This window comes from Sminthopsis crassicaudata, chromosome X (genome assembly GCF_048593235.1).
Source record: "Sminthopsis crassicaudata isolate SCR6 chromosome X, ASM4859323v1, whole genome shotgun sequence".
Lineage (NCBI taxonomy): Eukaryota > Metazoa > Chordata > Mammalia > Dasyuromorphia > Dasyuridae > Sminthopsis > Sminthopsis crassicaudata.
This window is the reverse complement of record NC_133623.1, coordinates 63,941,028-63,964,306: the sequence shown is the minus strand read 5'-3', so window position 1 is coordinate 63,964,306 and position 23,279 is coordinate 63,941,028. Positions and strand designations below refer to the sequence as shown.

The following is a 23,279-nucleotide window of genomic DNA, read 5'->3' as shown; positions in this document are numbered from 1 at the left end:
TATGTAATATTTTCCCCACTTACTTTTTCTAGTGATTGGTTCATTGATTGATAGAGAAAAGATCATCTTTGTGTTCTAGTTTTTAAAAATCTTATTTATTTAATATTTTCCCCAGTTACTTTTTCTAGTTGGCATAAAATAGTAACAAATAATTGTAAACTAAACATTTTAAAACTAACTTTAAAGTATTACTAAAAACAGCCTTAAGCAACTTTCAAAGCACAGAAAAAGCCTGGTATGTGATAGCTAAGACCTAAACTAATGTGATTACCATGAAAATGCCAGAAGTAATAATATAAATGATATTTTATAAATTGATAAATTTGAAAGGTATTTAACTAAATTATTTTCATATGCATGGTGATGTTTTAAAAACAAGAAGGTAAAGAAAAGCTGATAAATCAAGTTTTTTCCTCTTTTCAATCTGAATATTTATTATATGATTATTGGAATATATTAAAAATTAGAAAATGCTAATAATAGTAAATAATTTATAATTAAGACTGGGTTATTTTAGACACTACCCCACTGTCAACTTGGATGGCATCCACTTGTCTAACTTGTGGACCTTTTAATTAGCTTGCCTTTCAAGTCACATTAGCCATTTGTTAAATTGCAATCCTCTTTGAAAACTTACAGAAAAAAAGATTATTATTGTGCCCAAGTCAGTCCTTGATCAAAATTGAATTCATCATTAGTTCTAAAGCCAAAGTTCCCTCTGATACCATACCTTTTCTTTTTTTTAAAATAACATTGTATTTTTCAAATACATGCAAAGAGAGTTTTCAATTCACTTTTGCAAAAGCTTGCATTCCATATTTTTTCTTTTCTTCCCCTCTTCCTCTTCCTCAAGACAGAAAGCAATCCAATACAGGTTAAACATGCACAATACTTCTAAATATATTTCCATATTCATCATGCTGCATATGAAAAATCTGATCAAAAGGGGGAAAGTAGCCACAAGAAAGGGGAAAAACATCAAGCAAACAAACAACTAAAAAGATGAAAACACTATACTTTGATCCACATTTAGTCTCCATAGTTCTCTATCTGGGTGTAGATGCCTCTTTCCATCACAAGTCTGTTGGAATTGTCTTGAATCATCACCTCATTGTTGAAAAGAGTCAAATACATCACAGTTGATTATCACATAATCTTGTTACTGTATACTCCTTTTTGCTTACTTCATATAGCATCAGTTTGTGTTAAGTCCTTCCAGGAATTTCTGAAATAATTTCTTATAAAACAATAATATTCCATAACATTCACATACCATAACTTATTCAGCCATTCCCCAACTGATGGGCATCCACTCAAATTCTTGCCGTTACAAAAAGGGCTGTATTTTTAATATACTAATTATTTTTCTACTTCTTTTTTATATTGATTTTGTGTTATGACATTTGAGATACAGATCTAGAAGGAAGAAGCCCCTTAATAGCTTATCTAAGAACATAACTTGTTTTTTTAAAAAAAAAATTAAATACCTTGTACTTTTTCTATCAAGGATCCTTAAAAGCTGAATCCACCTAAAGCTGTGAAGCTATGATTATTGGAACTTGCTGTTAGATCTTGTGGGACTGTAATTGATATTATTCTGAGTCTGATTTCAGGAATGATCATCAAGGAATCCTATTAGGCAAATTTATGGCGAATTTATATGATCATGGAAGATTAGCAACATAAATATAATATTAAATCTGTATTTCAAAAGTTAATACTGGAGCATATCTGAGCTATTAAATAAGATACAGGCTTAAGGCTTGAGTTATTTAGCTTAAAATTTTATTCCTTCCTAAAATTAATATGAGGATAATTGGATATTGATGGTTTTATTTTTCTGATAATACATTCATGCTAATTAAAAAATTCCTTTATGAATAATGCTGGGAGAGAAAAATCAAAATAAAAGGTAAAAATCATGAGAGAGAAAATAAAAAACAGAAGAAAAAGGGGAAAAAGTGAACATAGCATGTGTTGATTTACTTTCATTCTCCATGATTTTCTCTTTGGATACAGATGACATTTTCTATCCAAAATTTATTGGGATTGCCTTGGTTTGTGATTCACTGATTGGGATCACTGAAATGCTGAAAAGAATTAAGTCTTTCCTAGCTGATCATCACACAATCTTGCTATTACTGTGTATACTGTATTCCTGGTTCTACTTGTTTTTCTCAGTATCAGTTTGTATAACTCTTTCTAAAATCAACTTATTCATAATTTATTATAGAACAATAATATTCTATAACTTTCATATACCATAACATATTCATCAACATACCAATTAATGGACATCTAATCATTTTCCAATTCTTTGCCACTACAAACATTGTTACACCTGTGGGTCCCTTTCCCTCCTTTAAGATCTCTTTGGGATATAAGCCCAGTAGAAACACTGCTGGGTCAAAGGATATTCACAGTTTGATAGCTCTTTGGACATGGTTATAAATTGCTCTCCAGAATGGCTGGATCTTTTCACAACTCCACCAGCCATGCATTAATGTCCCAGTTTTTTTCCCCACATACCTTCCAACATTTATCATTATATTTTCCTGTTATCTTAACCAATATGAGAGATGTGAGTGGTACTTCAGAGTTGTTTTAATTTGCCTTTTTCTAATCAGTAGTGATTTACATCATCTTTTCATATGACTATAGATGGTTTTAATTTCATCATCTAAAAATTGTTGTTTAACCATTTATGAATTGGGGGATAACTTGTATTCTTTATTTAATTAAAGCTTTTTATTTCAAAATATTTGCATGGATAATTTTCAACATTCAGCCTTGCAAAACCTTGTGTTCCAAATTCTCCCCCTTCCTCCTATCCCCTTCCCTAGATGGCAAGTAATTCAATATATGTTAAAAGTTTGCAATTCTTCTATATCTATTTTTACAATTATCATGCTGCAAAAGAAAAATCAGATCAAAAAGGGAAAAAATGAGAAAGAAAACAAAATGCAAGCAAACAACAACAACAAGAGTGAAAATACTATGTTGTGATCCATACACAGTTCTCACAGTCCCCATTTTGGGTGCAGATAGCTCTCTTCATGACAAGACCATTGGATATGGCCTGAATCATCTCATTGTTGAAGAGAGCCACATCCATGAGAATTGATCAGATGACTTGTATTCTTATAAATTTGACACAGTACTTCATTTAAAAAATTAAGCGTTTATCATAAACACTGGCTGTAAAAAAATTTTTTCCCAGCTTTGTGCTTTCCTTTTAATCTTGAAACGGTTTGTTAGGTTTGTTTGGGCAGAAACTTTTTAAATTTAATGTAATCAAAGTTTTCCATTTTGCATTTCATAATGTTCTCTAGTTCTTTGGTTATGAATTCTGCCCTTCTCCAAAGATCTGATAGGTAAACTATCTCTTACTCTCCTAATTTGCTTATGGTATCACCCTTTATGCCCAAATTATGTACCCATTTTGACCTTATTTTGGTATGGGGTATGAGATATAGGTCTATGCTGAGTTTCTGACATTATACTCTAGTTTTCCAAGCAATTTTATGAAATAGTGAAATTTTATTTCAGAAGCTGGAGTTTTGGAATTTATCAAATACTAGATAACTATAGTCATTGATTATTGTGTCATGTGTATCTAATCTATTGCACTGATCCACCACTCTATTTCTTAGCCAGTACCAAATGATTTTGATGACTGCTGCTATATAATATAGTTTTAGGTCTAAGTACTTTTAGGCTACCATCATTTGTATTTTTCATTAATTCCCTTGATATTCTTGACTTTTTGTTCTTCCAGATGAATTATGTTATTTTTTTTGCTATCTCTATAAAGTAATTTTTAGCAGTTTGATTGGTATTGGTATGCTGATGGTTTTAGGTAGATGCTGCTTATCATTTTAAGAAAAACTCCCTTTATTCCTATGCTCTCTAGTATGAGTGCTGCATTTTTTCAAAAGTTCTTTTTCCACTTATTGAGATTATCATATGAGTTGTTAGTATTATTATTACTATGGTCATTTATTGACAATAGTTTCCTGATATTGAACCAGCACTGCATTACTGGTGTAAAATTCACTTAGTCATAGTGTATTATCCTGCTGATAAGTTGTAATCTCTTTGCTAATATTTTATTTGAAATTTTTGCATCAATATTCATTAGGGAGGTTAGTCTCTAATTTTCTTTCTCTGTTTTGGCTCTTCTTGGTTTAGGTATCAGTACGGTATTTATGTCATAGAAGGAATTTTGCAGGATTCCTTCTTTACCTATTTTTCCAAATAGTTTACAAAGTATTGGAATTAATTGTTTTGTAAATGTTTTGGAAAAATTCACTTGTAAATCCAGTTGGCCTTGATAGCTTATTCAATTTCCTTTTCTAAAATGGGGCTACTTAAATAATTTATTTCTTCTTCTGTTAATACGGCACAATTTATATTTTGGTAAATATTCATCCTTTTCAATTAGATTACCAAATTTGCTGGTATACAGTTGGGCAAAATTGCTCTTAATGATTGCTTTAATTTCTTTTTCATTGGTGGTGTGTTCACCCTTTTCATTTGTGATGCTGGTAATTTGTTTTTTTCTTTCTTTTTTTCTAATCAAATTAACCAAGGGTTTTATTAATTAATTCAATAGTTTTCTTAGTTTCAATTTTATTGATCTCTTTTTTGAGTTTCAAAATTTCTAATTTGGTATTTAATTGGGAGTCTTTAGTTTGTTCATTTTCTAGCTTTTTTTAGTTGCATTCCCAATTCATGGATCTCTTCTTTCTCTGTTTTATTCATGTAACTATATAAAGAGATAAAGTTTTCCCTAAGAACTGCCTTGGCTACATCCCATAGGTTTTGATATGTTATCTCATTATATTCTCTTGGATGAAGTTATTGATTATATCTCTGATTTGTTGTTTGATCCACTCATTCTTTAAAATTATATTATTTAATTTTTATTTGGTTTTTAGTCTGTCTTCTCCTGGTTCTTTATTGAATATAATTTTATTGCATCATTGTCTGAAAAGGTAGCATTTACTATTTCTGCTTTTCTGCATTTCATTGTGAGATTTATATGCCCTAATAATTCATGGTTAGTTTTCATGTAGGTGCCATGTACTACTGAGAATAAGGTATATTCTTTCCTGTCCCTATTCAATTTATTGATCATATCTAAGTTTTTAAAGATTTTATTAACTTCCATAATTTCTTTCCTTTTTATATTGTGGTTAAATTTGTCTGATTCTGAGAGGTGAAAATTGAGGTTCTCCACTAATATAGTTTTGCTCTCTATTTCTTTCTGTAATTGATTTAACTTTTCTAAGACAGTGGATGCTGTACCATTTGGTGCACACCTTAGTATTGATACTACTTCATTGTCTATGGTACCCTTTAACCTTTATCTCTTTTAATTAGATCTCTTTTTTTTTGTTTATCTGAGATCAGAATTACTACCCCTGCTTTTTTTTTCTAAATTCTGCTCCAGCCTTTTACTCATGGCCTGTAGGTATCTATCTCTCTTTTCAAATGTGTTTCATGTAAACAACATATTGTAGGATTCTGTTTTTTTAATCCACTCTGCTTTTTGCTTTCATTTTAAGGGAGAGTTCTTTCCATTCATATTCACAGTTATGACTATCAGCCCTGTATTTCCCTAAATCCTATTTTCTCCCCTGTATATACTTTTGTTCTTTCTTTCTATCCTGTCCCTCCTCAGTAGGGTTTTGTTAATAACCAACCTCATTCTCTACCTGATCTACCTTCTGTCACTCCTCCCTTCTCTTACCCCTTTATCCTAGTGTTTTTGCCCTTCCTTCTATCCAGCCCTTCCTTTTTCTTTTCCTTTTCTCTTCCTACTTCTTTATAGCATAATATACATTTCTATACCCAACTGAGTGATTACATTATTCCCTTTTTGAACCAAAACTATTGAGATTAGCATCCATACAATGCTCATCCTCCTCTATTCTTAATCTCTATTGTAATAGGACTTCTGTGCTTCTTCATGTGATCTAATTTGTCCCATTATGCCTCCTCTTTCCTCTTCTCCCTTCTTCCTTTTCTATATGTCTCCTGAGTCCTGTGTTTGAAGGTCAAATTTACTATTTAGTTCTGGTGTTTTCAAGAGAAATGATTAAAAGTCTCTTACTTTGTTGAAGATCTATCTCTTCCCCTGAAAAATGATGCTCAGTCTTCCTGAGTAGTTAATTCTTGGTTGTAACCCCAGGTCCTTTGCTTTCTTGGACATGGTATTCCAGGCCCTCTGATCCTTTATTGAGTTTGCTGCCAGATCCTAGAAAATCCTGATTGTTGTTCCTTGATACTTGAATTTGTTTTTGTCTGATGGATTGCAGTATTTTTTCCTTGAGATTATAGTTCTGGAGTTTTGCAGCAATGTTCTATGGGGTTTTCCTTGTGGGATCTCTTTCCAGATATGATCAATGGATTCTTTCAATGAATATTTCCCATTCTGGTTCTACTATATTTGGGCAGTTTTCCTTGACGACCTCTTGAAGAATGCTATTCAGGCTTTTTGTTTTGGTTGTGGCCTTCAGGTAGACTGATAATTTTTAAATTGTCTCTTGTGGGCCTATTTTTCCATTGAGTTTTTTGACTGATTTTTGCTGTCTTGTAAAGCCATTGGCTTCAGTTTGCCCCATTCTAGTTTTACTGTGTGATTTTCTTTAGTTAGCTTTTATATCTCTTTTTCTATGTGATTAATTCTACTTTTCAAGGTATTGTTTTCTTCAATGGATTTTTTTCGATTTGGTCTATTGTGTTTTTTAAGATATTGATTTTTGCATTTTGCCAACTGTATTTTTTAAGGATTTTTCTCCTCAAGCTATTGACTCTTTCTTTTTCCAATTTTTCTTCTAACTCTCTTATTTGATTTTCAAACTCTTTAATGAACTCTTTCAAGAAGGCTCTCTGGACTTCAGAGCAATTCATATCTTTGAGGTTTCTCATATGGGTATTTTTTCCTTTTCTGAGTTGGTGTTTTGATCTTCCTATCACCTTAGTAGCTTTCTAGCTTTCAGGTTCTTTTCTGTTTCTTACTCATTTTCTTGCCTTCTCTTTTAAAATTTTTTCTTTTGTGCTTTTTATGGTCAAACTCTGCTTTCAGAGTAAAGGGGTGCTATCCCAAGCTTCTCATGAAGCTCTGAGCTTTGGCTTTGAGCACAGAAGCCCCTTGTGTTTGGTGTCTTGCTCACAGTGCTAGAGTAGCCATATCTGCTCTTTCCAGAAAAACAGCCAGGCTTCCAAGAATTTTTCTTTTGAACTAGGACTGGAGGTTGCCCTACTGACCTATTCTACTACTGAGCCAGGATCAAGAGTCTCAGTTGCTTATCTACTATGATTAAAATCCTCTCACTGGCTTTCCCTGACACTGTCTGAACTGGGCTCAACACCCCTTTAACCCTAGTGATACTGACATTTCTTGGAGTCCTTCCAATCTATCTTGAGGTGAAAAGTGGTTTCATACTATCAGACTACTGAGAGGCTTGGTTTCATATGGTTTTTAAGGGAACCTTGGAGAGCTTGAGCAGCTTCTTGGCTTGAATATGCCATCTTGGCTCAACTGCCATCTTGGCTCTGCCCCCAGAACTCAAGATCAATTGAGTATTGATGGAACAGTTTATGGAACAAATTGTTGTTCTATTAATTATTTATCAGAAATATCTTTCCTTAGGAGTTAAAAAAAAAAAGAATGATAGAATATCATGTGTTACCTAAATGAGAAAAGACAATTTTATTTGGGTTTATTATTACCATCTGAATATTGAGCATGTCTTGAAAGGCAAATGTGTTTATGTAGAGTCTTAAAATCGACTATTCAGTGTATTTATACATCCTATTCCAGAACTTTTTTTTTGATGATTGCAGATTTGGGGGCAACTTTTAAATGAATTCAATTGTGTATCACAGTTATCATTATTTTTAAAAAGTGTTCTATTAATAACTCTCAAGCAAAATCTTATCCTCCTAAGAAAGGAATGAGCAATCAAGAGAAAATAGCTAGAGTGATAATTTTTAGTTGGTTTTAATAAATAGGTTAATAAAATTAAATAGTTATATATGCAAATATAAATTCTTGTTCAGAATTTTTAAAAAAGTTTTGTTGTTATTTGAATTTGTCAAGCTAAAATGTAAATTATTTGGTCTAGTGATGCTCACATTAGTGCTACTAAAATTTGAGCTGGCTCTCATTACCTGACTTAGTTATTGTAATGGCAAACTAAAATTTTATTTAGTTCTATTTTGTCAAATATATAAAAGAGTAGGGAACCTCTGAAAGTGATCTGAACTGGAGAAGGAAATCCACTAGAAGCTGCTCTGAAGCCTCATTCATTTCAGTATTTCTAAAAGAAGAAATCACCAGAAGACTACATGACTGCACCAGAAGGTCCACAGCACCATAATGGAGTAGCTTTTTGTCAAAATTGCTGGAATCCTTTTCACAAACTCAGATTTCCAGAACTCATATGAAGGACAGACAATGCTTGCATTGTCCTCTGATCCCCTGATTTTTGTATTTTTAGAGCATGTTTTACCAGGAGGTATCTTTCCCTTGTGATTCTTGATCAGTGAGAGAGTCAAGTTAGATATTCATTGTTTATTTGGGGTATTATGAGGTGCTGTTTAATTAAATGGAACATAATCAGCATGTTTAATGTCACTTTTGTGTCTCAGTAAGGGGACTGCCCCTTTTTGATTTTGTATCTCCTATAGAGGACTGCCCTCCATGCATTTAGATTGTAATAATCCATAGAAAGACTGTTGTTTATCTGTGGATTGAAGGGGGAAGTGAGAATTCATTTGGACTGCTACTCTATTCCAATCAGGATCAATCAATTTGATAGGATCTTACCAATTGTATATAAGGCCCCAGAGCTGTGATTTACGGATTCTAAGTTCACTTGCTTAAGTATAAGATGTTAACTTAAGACTTTCCTTTTCCTTCTCATGGTGACCAAACCTAGTATGGCAGAGATTACAGCTATATGGAAAGTCCTCCTAAAATATTTTTGTACCTCCAAAATATTTTGCACTTGTCCAGTAGAAGCAGATGACTATCTTATGACCACTCAGATCACTGACTGTAATGGCTTGTACCATTTCCTCCTGCCCGAATTAAGGAGAAGCTTGTCCATCTTATGTCCATCTTAAGCCCACGGGTTTACCTCTTCTATATTATTCTGTTTAGCTAATACTAACTATGAGCATATCCACAGCCAAACCTTAATTCTTACTCGAGGCCTTCAAATAGTACTTCCACTGATATGTGCCTGATGGCTACTTGCCAGCTTAGCAAACCTAGCCCAACCTCCCTCTGTCAATTTGCTAGGTGAACTTATAGTTATCATAACCACATTCTCCTGATCAACTTCTCCCTCATCCTCCTAGGTATTAATACAGTTATTACTGCCCTATATTCTCTCCATATACTAATCACCTCTCAACGAGGCAAATTTACCCACCACATAAATCCCATTAAGCCTACCTTCACCCAAGAGCATATATTAATAGCACTGCACCAGCTACCCCTACTAATTATTTCTGTTTCACCTAAATTCATTTTAAGCCCCACATATTGCAAATATAGTTTAACAAAAACATTAGATTGTGAATCTAAAGTTAGGAGTTCAAGCCTCTTTATATGCCTGAGAAAGTTACAAGAACTGCTAATTCTTGAATCCATGCCTAAAACCCATGGCTTTCTTACTTTTAAAGGATAATAGTCATCCATTGGTCTTAGGAACCAAAAATTTTGGTGCAATTCCAAATAAAAGTAATTAATTATCTATTAAATACTTCATTACTATTATCCATTGCCATACTCACTTTCCCCCTAATTTACAACTTACTTTTCCCACACAAAACCAATAACTTCCCCACACTATGTAAAAACACAGTTAAACTCGCTTTCTTTACTAGCATCCTACCACTCACCCTATTCATCTTCTCAGGGCAAGAAGCTAATTACTTCACCCAACTTTTGGCCCTGATGACATATTGCTTATTTTAGCTTATGCATCACATGCCATTCAATGAAATTATTCTGTTCCAAAATTACTAGACATCTAGCCCTATAAAAATAGGGTCCTGGAAGGAGGAGTCATCTGAGGTCATGAGGAAGATTTGAAGTCTACTTCATTAGAAGGGACCATGAATCCTTTAATAAAGTACTATTGGCTCAGACTTCTGCCTCAGTCACTCCTATTGTTAGTTGAATAATTGTAATTCTCAAAAACCATTATCTTTTCCAAGAAAACCCCAAATGGGGTCATGAAGAATTGGAAACAACCAAAAACCAACTGAACAACTAAGTTCTTTAAGTGTTTTGGGATCAAATTCACAGCTAGAGTAGAATATCTGAATTGATAGATGAATAAAATTATTTTATTAGTAAAGTAATTTAGAACAATATTCTCTTTTTTTGAAAACCACTTATCCTTTATTAACCTGAAAACAAATCAAGCCTTATTTCATGAAAATTTATAGCTTTTTATATTTATTGCTTCTTTGATATTCAGGTCATTGGAACTAAGATAATAAGCTCACTAGGGCTCTAGATCCATCTAAAAATAAGTCCTGTTTTGTCCCAGAAGAAGATCTGATTTTTTTAGTGTTTATTAAAGAAAACAAAAACTCTTCAGTTAGATAACTTTGGAAAAAACAAACATCCTGATTGAGTTTCAAAAATAAAGCCCTCTCTAAAGGACAATAATCTCAGAATAATGACTTCTGAGAGCTTCCCCAGAACTGAGCAAAGCAGTTGAGCCTAGGTCTACCAAGTGACTATATGGCACAACAAGATCTGGGCAGTTGATCTCCCTATTCATAAGAGCATTTTGGCATAGTACTTTTCCCCCCTCAATTTTTGAGGATTATTTGTGAAATATCAATTGTCTTTGAAAATTTCATAGAATTTTCTTGTGAATCCATCAGGATCAGAATTCTACATTGTGTGTGCGTGTGTGTGTGTGTGTGTGTGTGTGTGTGTGTGTGTATAAATAAACTGTTGTGAGGGGTCCTATAAAATTCTCTTTTTGGGTTGCTCTATTTTCCAAAAACACTGGACCTAGAGTATGCAAGAGGCCCTGAATATGTCAAGGATGAGGCCTCCACTTAGCTGATGTGATTTGTTGTTTGCACGCTAATTTGGAATCCCTGTTTGTCCTTGGGAATCAAATCAGGCACTGGTCAGTCTGCACCAGACTGAGAAACTCTTTCTGTAGCTGAGACCCTTGTACATGATCAGACTATCTTATCTTCATGGCCTTTCAGTTCCTAAATACAGCTTTTGCCATTTTACTTAATGATGATCTCCTCCCCTTTGGGAGGAAATTGGTGTTTTTTTTCAATCCTCTATGACTTCCCATTTTCCCTCTAATTTAAATACTGAGGGTTTCCATGCACTGTTAGGCTAGCTGGTATAGGGAGTTCCCACATGCACGTGCCTTTTCTCTTGTAATAAATCCAGTTGTAGCACATCTCATGGGAATTGTGGAATTGTTTTTGGTTAACAGTAAATGGTGCCTAGGCAAAGGTGAGAACTTTCAGCAATATTAAGAGAGACCTTGGAATGGCGATTGTCCTCTGTGTCATGGAACAAACAACAGAGAAAAATTTTCTTTCTTTCCCTCCTCTTCCATCCTTTTCTGACTTTGTGCATCAAGGGGACAAGAGAGAGGGAGTAAAGGAAAAACTCAGTGAAGCAAAGATGATTTGAGATATGATTGATAAAGGAAGTGTCAGATCAGAATATGCAAGAAGACAGATGCAGTTTTAAAGGGGTAATAATTTTAGTCTGTATAGATTTGTGTGTGATAAACAAACAGCATGGTTCCCCTGGAAATACATAGCAAGGCAGGCAAGAAATAACATTTTTGTATTAGTCAGTTTGTGTTTTCTGTATCTATGTTTATGTATCTCTCAGAGTCTGTAATTGTTTTGAGTTTTCAAGGGAAAAAATGTGACTAAAGTTACTTTTCTGTGTCTTGTTAGCTTATGTAGATTTTTAGAAAGATTCTGTATTCTTCCTTTGCATTTTTGAACAATGACTGAGTTCTTTCCATCCACTTATACAACTGGGAAAATAAGGTTTTGATAATTCATTGGGTTTAACAACAATAAATGCTAAAATCATAAAAGGAAAATATTCAGTGGAATGAATATAGTTTGGAATATAGGATTTTGGCGGAAGAAAGTTGAGTAAGCTGAGTAAATAGTTTGGAAGATTTAGAAAGAACAATAAAAACGGGAAGGAAAATATGGAAAGTAGCTAAGAAAATTTGGGGACAATCTGTCTCTGCACAGTTTCTTTGGGTGCCCTTGAACCAGCTTCAGAAGATTTGTTGAAACAATTTGAATATCTCTACAGAGCAGGATTTAAAAGATTTTGACTTAAGTGGGAAGGTTATATGAAACTTCATGTAATTATTTCATGGGAAACTATAGTAGTAAAAAGTTGCTATTTGATTTGCAATGATATAGAGAAACAGTTATAGAAAACTAGGAGTAAATTGATAAGCAGTGGAATTTTTTTGAAATTGTAGAATCCAGATTTAAAATAAATTAAGTGGTACTCTTAACCGTGATAATTTGGGTAGACTAAAACCAAAAATCAGACTGCCATTTTTACAGTCTTTGGCAGTAGATTGATTAGAAATAGTGGATCCCATTATATGAAATGCTTAGAATAAATAGCCCTTGTGTAAAATATAATATTAAATATGTAAAATTATGAATCTATATTTATTTCCATTTGGAAAATAGATCCAGGTATAATTGAATTTATTTTGGTCTTATTTTAAGTGAAATCTGATTCTCCTAATAATATAAGCGATCTCAGAATTTATTATACTATTTGGTATTAAGGCAAATTAAGGGAAAATGCATAGATCTGAAATATTGTTAATTGTTACCTCACTTCTGCCTACTTCATTTTACTAATCTAAATAATAATAATAGCATCTACCTCCCAGGGTTGTTACAAGGATTGTTAAGTATTTAACACAACACCTAACATAGAGGGAGCACTATATGAATGTTAACTATTGCTATTGTTTCTTTAATTAGAAGTAATTGCTTCATACTTGATGACTTTATATAGATTTTAAGTGTGATCAGCATACATTGTCAATAGTGATAAAGTGATTTTTCCATGTAAAGTTAATTTGGAAAGGCATTCAATTTAATTGAGGTCACCTGATTGTTAACAAACTTGTTTCAAGTCTCAAATGCATATTATTGTTTATGACATTGTTATGATTTAAATTTTCTTATGTTGTAAAATTTGTAACAAATTGTATAAATTATGTTTCTAGAACTTTTCATGATTTGGTTGTTTTCAGAGAATGAATTGAATAACTAAAAGAAAGTAGAAAAATGATTTGAGAATTTTTGTATTATTTTATCAGCTCTGTTAAGGCTGTTTTATGATGTTTTTTGTAACTGTAAAAACTTCCAAATTTGCTTATGGTTAAAAGGAAGTTACAGGTAAAACTATATGGCTATCACTTATGAAAATTGTAAGATGGTGAACTAAGTTTTTGAGATTATCCCCAAAATGTTACAATATATCAAGCATTTACATAGGTATTTTAAAAGGGAAAGTTTATTATTAATTACTGCCTAAGAATCAGTACAAACAAAAGCTCTTGTAGATTTACCTTTTTTGGAAACTTGTCAGGTTTCTGGAAACCACCTATATAGGCAGGATCATCAGTCATTGAAAAATAACTTGTTTGGGTTATGGAGATCCTAAACAACAAAATTAGCTTACTGAGAATTTACAAGTTTGTTTATACTATAGAAGTGATTTCTAATGATTGATTCATACACCAGGATGAGTCTAAGCTCAAGGAGAAGAAAAAAAGGAAAACTAGTAAAGAATATTAAGTGAAATCCCTCATATATGTGTGAATCCTTGTAAATTTTTATTGCTTATATACTCCATGAGAGTAAAAATTACTGTATCTAGCCCTAAGCTGTGATAAGTGAAAGTTGCCATTTGAATTAAAAGTTCCTGGGACTGTAACTGATAATTGTTTGGAGGTTTGAATTGAGGTATATAATTAAGTCATTGACTCAATAATCCACTATTCTAGAGAAATGCCTCAAGCTACTCAGAAGGAATGTGATCCTAAACTGGGATCTGGGAGAAAGTCTGTATGTGGGATGAGCCTGGTATAGCTTAAGCCTTCTGGCTCAGTTTCCCCATTACTATCTTTTGAACAGTAATGTTTTCCATCTGGCTATTCCTGGATCTGACTATGAAATGGAATTGTCTCTGCATGATTGCTTGTCATCTCTCAGTCTTACTTAAATTTAATTGGAACTACAGATGCTTTCTCCTGCTGTATATGTGCTGAGCCAAAGAGGACCACTTTTGATGCTGTTAGAATTATGTTCCTGCTTTTTTCTTTTATGGCAAATTTCTATAATCAGAGCAAGTGGTTAGTCGAAGATAGGGGAATAATGCAAATATTTATGATCTTACTGTTTTCTTTCTAAAGATGTAATCATTCCATATCCCAAACAACTAAATAATTTAGTTCTTGGACTTTTCATCTACCTACTAATATGTACAATGTCATGTTTAAGATTAAGTCTCTGGCATTCTTTATGAATGATATGGGAATCATTAGGCAAAAGTACAAGAAAGTTGTGAAACAAATGTAAAAACACAATGTTAAGTCATTATCCCAGAGATTAAAGCTGGAACACATCTGAGTTTACTATAATAAAATGCATGTGTGGAAGATCTGAGCTGTTTAGTCTAAAATCAAAGTCCTTTCTAGATGCTAAACAACTTGGTAAATGAGTAATTGGCCTAGCCATCTGTCTGTTACTTAATATATATTTGTATATGAAATAAGATCCTTAAATGTTTCAAAATGATGTAAGAATCATTTTTATAGGACCAAGCTGTTATTCTATTAATAGTTAAAATGGAATTGGAAATATTTTTTGGTTTTAAGAAATAGATTTGATTGTAATCATATCTCTTAGAGGAGAGTAACATAAAATAATTTGTGTTACACCAATTGAAAAGGCAATTTTATTTAAGATTCTTATTTAATGTGGAAATAACACATGCTATTTCCTGCAGCACAAACATTTTCATTGCAAACATATTTATTTAATATGCACTGTTTTGAAAATTATTATTTCACTGTACTGTCACATCTCAATCCAAGTCTTTTGTTTGCTACAGTTGACTTTAACTTGCTAACTTGTATGTAAATTTATTTGTGTATCATAGGTCATTTTCTTATAACAAGTTTCTGTAATATATAGTTTTATGTGAGGATTAGGGCAGAATTCAATTAAATTCAATTAAATTAATTGGTATTTAAATTTGGAGTTCTAAAATAATTAATAGTTAAAACTTCTAAAGTAAAAAATCGAGTAAAAGCATTGAAAAACAACAAAGTCAAATGACAATAATTTGGAAGCCTTTAGAGCACTGCCTTCTATGGTAATTAAAATATCTAATTTGTATTTGAATGTATTTCATATTTCAATGATAATAACCCTTAAGCTTATTGTTAGCAACATTTTGTTAGTGACAGATTTTAGATAAAGATAGAAACAGCATGGCATATTTATAATCTAAATTATTTGAAGATTCATGTGAACTGTGGGCTCCTGAATTGATGTTCCCCTTTTACATCTATTATTGATTGGATGAGAACCACAAGGGTCCAAGCTGGTCACCACATGTATTAGTTCTTAGAGAAGTAAGCTTTGTGACTGGTATGGAAATTTTGTTTTCAAATCTGTTTTGTAGAAGATTTTAGCAGAAACATTTAAGGAGTATTTATAGTTAAATCAGAATCAGAAAGGAAGTTCACTGAAGTAGTACCCCCGAGCCCATAATAATTTCCACATTGCCTCAAGAAGAGATGTGCCACATGTACAAAAATGTTTGTGGCAGGCCTTTTTATAGTGGCAAGTTGGGTAATGGTTGAATAAGTTATGGTATATGAATGTTATGGAAAATTATTGTTCTGTAAAAATGATCAGCAGGATGATTTCAGGGAGACCTGGAGAGACCTACACGAACTGATGCTGAGTGAAGTAAGTAGAACCAAGAGAACGTTTTACATAGTCACACAAGATTATGCGATGAGCAACTGTGGTGAACTTGTCCCTTTTTAACAATGAGTTGATTCAGGCCAATTCTAATAGATTCGTGATGGAGAGAGCCATTTGTATCCAGAGAGAAACTGTGGGGACTGAGTGTGGATCACAACCTAGTATTTTCACCTTTTTATTGTTGTTTGCTTGCTTTTTTTTTCTTTCTCATTTTTTCCTCTTCTGATCTGATTTTTCTTGTGCATGATAATTATGGAAATATATATAGAAGGATTACACATGTTGAACCCATATTGAATTACTTGCTGTCTAGGGGAGAAGGTGGGGGAAGGGAGGGAAAAAATTAGTACACAAAATTTTGCAAAGGTGAATGTTGAAAACTGTCTTTGCTTTTATTTAAAAAGAAGAAGGGATGTTCCAGGAACTGGACATCTGCATGGGATATCTGAGATACAAGAGGAAATGTATTGATTGAATGGACTTGGGAAGGGTTACTAAGTTGCAGGGAGACTTAATGTTTGTTAATACTGTGTCCATTATTGTATCCTTTTGGCTTTTATTTTCTGTATCAGTAGACTAAGCTCTGTTGTCTTTCTTGATTTGATATGATTTTCTTCTCTGGATTAATCCTTGATTTTGAAAAGTCTTTGTGATTTGTTTGTGGTTCTGGTTCTGATCTTGCTTTGTAATTGCAATTATCCTGTATTAATCTTGAGACATAAAAGTGCCCAAGGTCTCCTCTTAGCTTTCTGCTTATTGACCATTATCCTTGTGAAGTGCTTTTTTTCTCCTTCCTTCAGAGATCCTTCCTCGGTAGTATTCATGGGATACTGTAGTTATTGGTATACCCAGGGGTTGACTTTTACCCGTGGAGCAAGGGAGCAAGGTGAACGTTGAGAGGTCCAGTGAACTATTATTTTTAAATTGCCATGTTTTCCAGAAACACTGGACCAGTAAAATGCAAAAGGCCCTGAGTGTATCAAAGATGGAACTTTCTTCCCTCCCCTTAGCTGACATGATTTGTTTTTTGTACCTTAAGTTCTACTCCCTGCATGTCCTTGGAAGTCAAGAGAAGTGTCAATCAGTCTGCACCGGACTGAGAAATTATTTCTGCAACTGGGACCATGGTCGATAAGCAGACAATCATTTCTTCATAGTCTACCAGTTTCCAAGGGAAAAGAATGCTGCTTTTGTCATTTTACTTAGACTTGCTATCTTCTCCCCTTTGGGAAGGGATTTGTTCTTCTCCCTTCCCCCATAAATTCCCCTTTTTCTTGTAACTTAACTACTAAAGCATGTCCTGCGCTGCTAAACTCTTTTGGTATGAGGAGTTCCAATATCTTATAATAAATTGCAGCACATGTCTCATGGACTTGTGATATCGTTTTTAGTTAACCCTATATAAAATATGCTGATTTTTTTCTTCTAGTTATATTGATGTTTTACTTTACTAATTTGCTATTTTATTAATTTTACTTTCTCTTTTCTTTTTAATCAACTTAGCTCAAAGTTTACAAAGTTCATTCCTCTTTTCAAAAAACAAGCTTTTAGTTTTAGGTATCATTTCTTTTTTATTATAGCTTTTTATTTACAAGATATATGCATGGGTAATATTTCAGCATTGACAATTGCAAAATTAGGTATCATTTCTTGGGAGTATTTTTGTTTTCAATATATCTATTTTTAAAATATTTTTTGGTTATTTTAAGCTCATTTATTTGTTGGTTTTCTAATTTTTAAATGAATATTCAGTTTGTTATACCTCTTATCTGAATGTTTTTTTAAAAGATATTTGTTGTTTCAATCTTTAAACTGCTTTATCTGCATCCTGGAAATTGTTGTATATTGTGTCATCCTCATTCTCATTGTCATCCTCCTCATCATTATGCTTTCAAGTAATTACTTGGGTACGTTTTTAGTATTCTTTGAAATTTACATTATTTAGGATTTCATTAAGTTGTAATTCGGTTCTCTGTCTTATATATGCATTGTTAGAACCAATTACTATTTTTATTAAGTTATGGTCTGGGTAGAGAAGTGGGAGTATTGAGCTGACAGCACCTTTTTGTCTCCCTTCTCTGCTTCTCCTCCAGAGCCCAGCAAACCAACACCACAGCCTCAATCTACTGAAAAATCCCTACCCCACCCTGATGGCCACTGGCAGTCTTGCCCACAGCCCGCTCTACCGGGTCCTGGTACGGGTGTCTGAGAGCTGCTCTGGAATAGAGAAGAAACTGCAAAAGTATTTCCAGAACCCATGGCGGTCTGGAGGAGGCAAGTGCAAAATCAAAGCTGGTCCCCGAGAAGGCACTTTCTGGGTAGAGTTTTATAAAAGACAAGCCAAGGAAGGCGTCATAGCAAAGAAAGATCATTCTTTGACAATCAGTGCTACATCACATGTGAGTGTCTTCATAGAAACAAATGAAGACCCAGGAGAGAACAACACTTTGGACATAAGCCCACTTTCCTCTCAGACTCAGTCATTCCCAAAGGAATTTCCAAATAAGAAGCACCCGGAACAAGGAGGTGCTGCTAGCTCCCCTAATTCCTTTAATCAGAAGATATTTCATCATGTAAGAGCCTACCTGAACTTTAAGCTTTCCAAAGAGCAAAGGGAGAAAATTATTAGCTTCTGCCCAAATATCAGAATAGAGGGAGACCATGATGGACCTGAGAAAGTGATTGGTGACTTTGAAGATATTGAAAAAATTTATAAATTCTTAAGTGAGAGGATGCTGGGAAATAACCAGAAAGAGGATTTTCCCCTTTCAGCCTCAGCAAGAGAAATTGAACACATTTCACCAAATGACTATGACAGTCCTCTACTTCACTCATACTCGAAACGTAGAACAGATGAAGAGTTAGACCCAATCTCGGTTCCTTCACATTTGTATGAATATTTTAAATATTTTTTTGCTGAAACTCTGGACAGAATACAAAGGGAGTATCAAGTCCATATCAAAAGTACTGTGGCATATCCTACAGGCAATGTGTGTTTAGAATTCGAGACATACAAGTCAGGGGACAGAATAGCAGCTCAAGAAGCTTTTACCAAAGCATTTCGGAGGGAAATACAGAATCTGATCCATAAAGATATTCACTTCATAGACAATAAGCTGGCACTTGAGGTCCAAAAAACTCTGGCTGAGATGTTTAAAAACCTCCATATCAAAGCAGAAGGAAAAGTCTTAATGCTTTGGGGGACCCCGCAGGATATTTTAGGAACTCAGCATTTCATTGAAGCCAACTTCTCCCGCAAACAGCCTCTGGAAATGATGCTTTCCCAAAACTTGATGAAGAATGAAATTGAGGTCGAAACCATTCACTTGCGCCTTCTGCACCAAGAAATCAAAGAAATAGAGAAAACATATGACACTGAGATGGAATTTGTGAACAATCCCCAAACCCAAAAAACCATCGTTCTATTTAAACCAAAACACCAAGACTTCGACCTCTCTCCTCATGCTTATGAAGATTTCATTGATATCTTTCAGATGCTCCTACCTGAGGTTATCAGAGAGGTAGTGATCCTGAAACCATTAAACCAAGAGAAAAAATGTTGGCCTGAAAAGACATTCTTTGAAGACTTTGAAAGAAAGCACCCCCATGTAAACTTGGAGTGGTATGAACAAGAACTGACACTAACTGGTTTGCCCAAGTACCTTGGGAAAGCAATGAAATATATTAAGAGACACTTTAATATTGAAGGTCCTGCTCAGCAGAGACAGGGACCAGCTCTCTCCCTTGGGGAAATTTGGTTTAGAGACCCCAGATCACCCTTGGACAAATATACTGATAATTTCAAGATGGCCTTACCTCCCTTCAAGGGATTGCCTAACTGTGGATACCTCGGAAAGGAGAAGAAGGAGGAAGAGGAGGAGGAGTGTGCCATCTGTTTGGACATCATTCACCACAAAGAAGTCCTCCCAAAGTGCAAGCATGGCTTCTGTGGCCCTTGTATCAGAGAGGCCATGAAACATAGGCCAGTGTGCCCTGTATGCCAGACCTCCTATAATATCATGAAAGGGAATCAGCCAGATGGAACCATGACAACCTCCTACAGGTCTTCTTCCCTTCCAGGTTACAATTCATGTGGCACTATTGTGATTCATTATGACATGCATGGAGGCATCCAGACAGAAGAGCACCCCAACCCAGGAAAACGCTATGAAGGAACAAGACGGGTGGCGTACTTGCCCAATAATGAAGAAGGACGGCAGGTTTTGAATCTCCTCAGAAGAGCTTTTGACCAAAGGCTGATTTTCACAGTAGGACAGTCTCGCACATCTGGAGTCAAGGATGTGATCACCTGGAATGATATTCACCACAAAACTCTACAATTCGGTGGGCCGGAAAATTTTGGTTACCCCGATCCGAGCTATCTGTCACGAGTCAAGCAGGAACTGAAGGCAAAAGGAATCGAGTAAGAATGCTGACTTCGAGGATACCTGGAGAGCTGGGCTTGCAAAAGCTGTAGTTGTGGAATGATTCCTTTTGTTTTGATTCAAAATTCAAAACAATCGTTAAAATGTGTATGTGTGTATGTGTGTAAGTGTATATGTGTGTGTGTGTATAGTCAATATTTAGAGGAAAATAAAAAAAATTTTGAGAAGAAATTAGTTTGTTTAAGGGTGAGTGGGATAAACTGCTTTCTGCTAACCTGTCTAATTTTATGGAGTTTTAAACTTTTTATTAGACAAACTGACACTTTGGTAGGAACGTAAATGTAGTGAGAATCCAAAGTAGATCTCTCAGTACTTTCCTACCTATTTCCATTTTGCTGTCACCAGGGAAGTTGGAGTTAAGGAATCTTCCATTGTACCACTTGCACAATGTGAGGAATGACCCTCAGGTCTATTCACATTATTTGTACTAAGCTGTTGGCCTCAGAACTCACCAGATCTAGCTCCCTTCTAACTGGAGTGGTAGCCAGGAACATTAAAAAGACTAGAACTTAGCTTGAAGATGATTATAATCTCCAAATACTCCCATTCTTTGGGCTCTGGCAAATTAAATGTTAAATTGAGGAGTGGAGAAAGAGATTTCTGTCTCCAGTAATGTTCAGTGACTTTCAGGAATAGAAGGAAAATGCTTCAGTTTGGCTTTCCAAACCCTTCATAACTTTTCTCCTCCCTTTACTCCACCTCTATGTATTTTGTGATCCAGTGATATGGACCTCTTGATGTCCCCTGCACAAGAAACTCTATCTCCCCTAAACTGTGCGTCTTCACTGGGTATCCCCCATAAGCAGAATTCTTTCCTTATTCCTTCCCATGTGTTCCCTGAATTTTTTCTAGTCTTACCTAAAACCCCATCTTCTATATGAAGCCTTTCCCCAAACCCTTTGTAAGCCCCCTTAAAATTAGTGCTTTTTCTGTGTGGATTATCTCCAGTTTTGTCCTGTAAGTAGCTTGTTTGTACATAGTTGTTTGCATATTGTCTTTTCCATTAGACTACAAGCTACTTAAGAACAGAGACTGTCTTTTGCCTTCTTTTGTATTCCCAGTACTAAGAATTGTACCTAGCTTATGGTATGTACTGAAATACTTGTTGACTAACTGAATGATTATGGGCAGGCTCACTGATAATAGGAATTAGAATTTTCAGATTAATAGGCAACTGGCATTGGCTTGTTTGTTGACCTACTTCTCTATATTTGGGGTGCACCTTGTGGCACCTGCTGTTTACCCTATCTTAGTGAGACCACATTTACACCCAAATATTTTCTGACTTTTAACCTCCACAAAATTGTCTGCTCAATTTGCCATTATTCTAGGTGCCTCCTCAAAACTATAATGTTAGGGCAACGGATGCAATGTCCATTTATCTCTGAAGGAGTCCACCTTTTATTTTTGCTACAAAGACTAAAAACATTCATTAGGAGCTTACATACTGAATCTTGTGGCAATGTTTGGAGAACATAAAAAACCCCATGATACAGAGAGGGTATTTTCCCAGTTCCCTGTTAAAAACAGCTCATTGGTTGACACCAATACCATATGCTATTGCCCTAATGCAGAAGGTTATGTATTGTAGCTCAGATGACATATAGTTGGCTTTTCTCTAAATAATTAAATCATCTGGATCTGGCTCTATGACTATGTTATGGTAGATGTGCTTTATTGGCTATGTCAGATGCTTTGAATAAAGTCAAAATTGTGTCTTCAGAAAAAAAGTTATTGTTTGTAAAGAAATAACTGATCTGTGTTTTTACATTTGTTTGCACTATGTTTGTGCCCTAAATTGATATGGTAAATTTTTGCAAAAGTTTCATGTGCTATTGTGAAATGTATATATTCTATTGCAGTCTCATTTAGAAGATGTCAGATGTCTTTCTGATCTACTTTCTCCTGTTCAGTTCCTAATTTTCCTTTTTCTTTATATTTCTATTAAAAATCATTCTAAACTGAGAAAGAGGTGTTGGTTATTTATTATGTAAACAAATTCATCTATACTCTTATTTTTTTTATGAGGTACAAATCAACAGTTCCTTCACATGACCCAGGTGGATGCTAGAATCTCAAGTGCAGAGAATGCAGGAGCCAAAATTATTGGGAATCCAAGCACTGGCTGAAGCCTGGAGTGGTTCAGTGGACTGAGGTGGACTCTGGTGGAATAAACAACTTTAGATTTCCTACAATGTCTAGAAATGATAGTAGATGAATCATAGGAATGCTTAAATTTGGAGAAACCTGATATATAGGTAAACTTTAGCTAATTTTCCTTCTCTTCATACCACTGAAATTGGGCATTACATGGCCACTGTCTTTTTTTTTTTTGGTAACTGTTAGTTATTTTGAACTTTATACAAAGTGCTATTGCTTATTTCATGCCCATTATTTTTCCTTGGAATAACATAATAAGGAGCTTGGTACTTTTTCTTCATCCAGAATTATTTCTAGCCTAGGCCCACAATACAGACTGAGTTTCCTTCATTTCAGAGTGCCTTCCCAGCATGGGATGAAACTGCCACTTTCATTTATTGGTTTCCTAAACCTGAAGCCATGCACCCAGTTCACCCTTTTCTCGCTGGAGTCCCAAAAACATCAACTCTGGGGTATAGAATGCATCATCTCTTTTCATCAAATCAACAGGTGAATCCAATGGTATAAAAAACATGATTTTCAATTAATGGTCTTATTTACACAGAGGGTTGGGAGAGAGTGAGAGAGCCTTTAACTGTCTTACATTTTCTTTCATCT

The 23,279-nt window shown here is 34.4% G+C and overlaps 1 pseudogene; it reads left to right on the top strand.

The window, feature by feature from the left end:
* Window positions 1-22,491, top strand: part of LOC141549150 (E3 ubiquitin-protein ligase DTX3L pseudogene) — a 34,892-nt pseudogene extending 12,401 nt beyond the window's left edge.
* The last annotated feature ends 788 nt before the right edge of the window (window positions 22,492-23,279 follow it).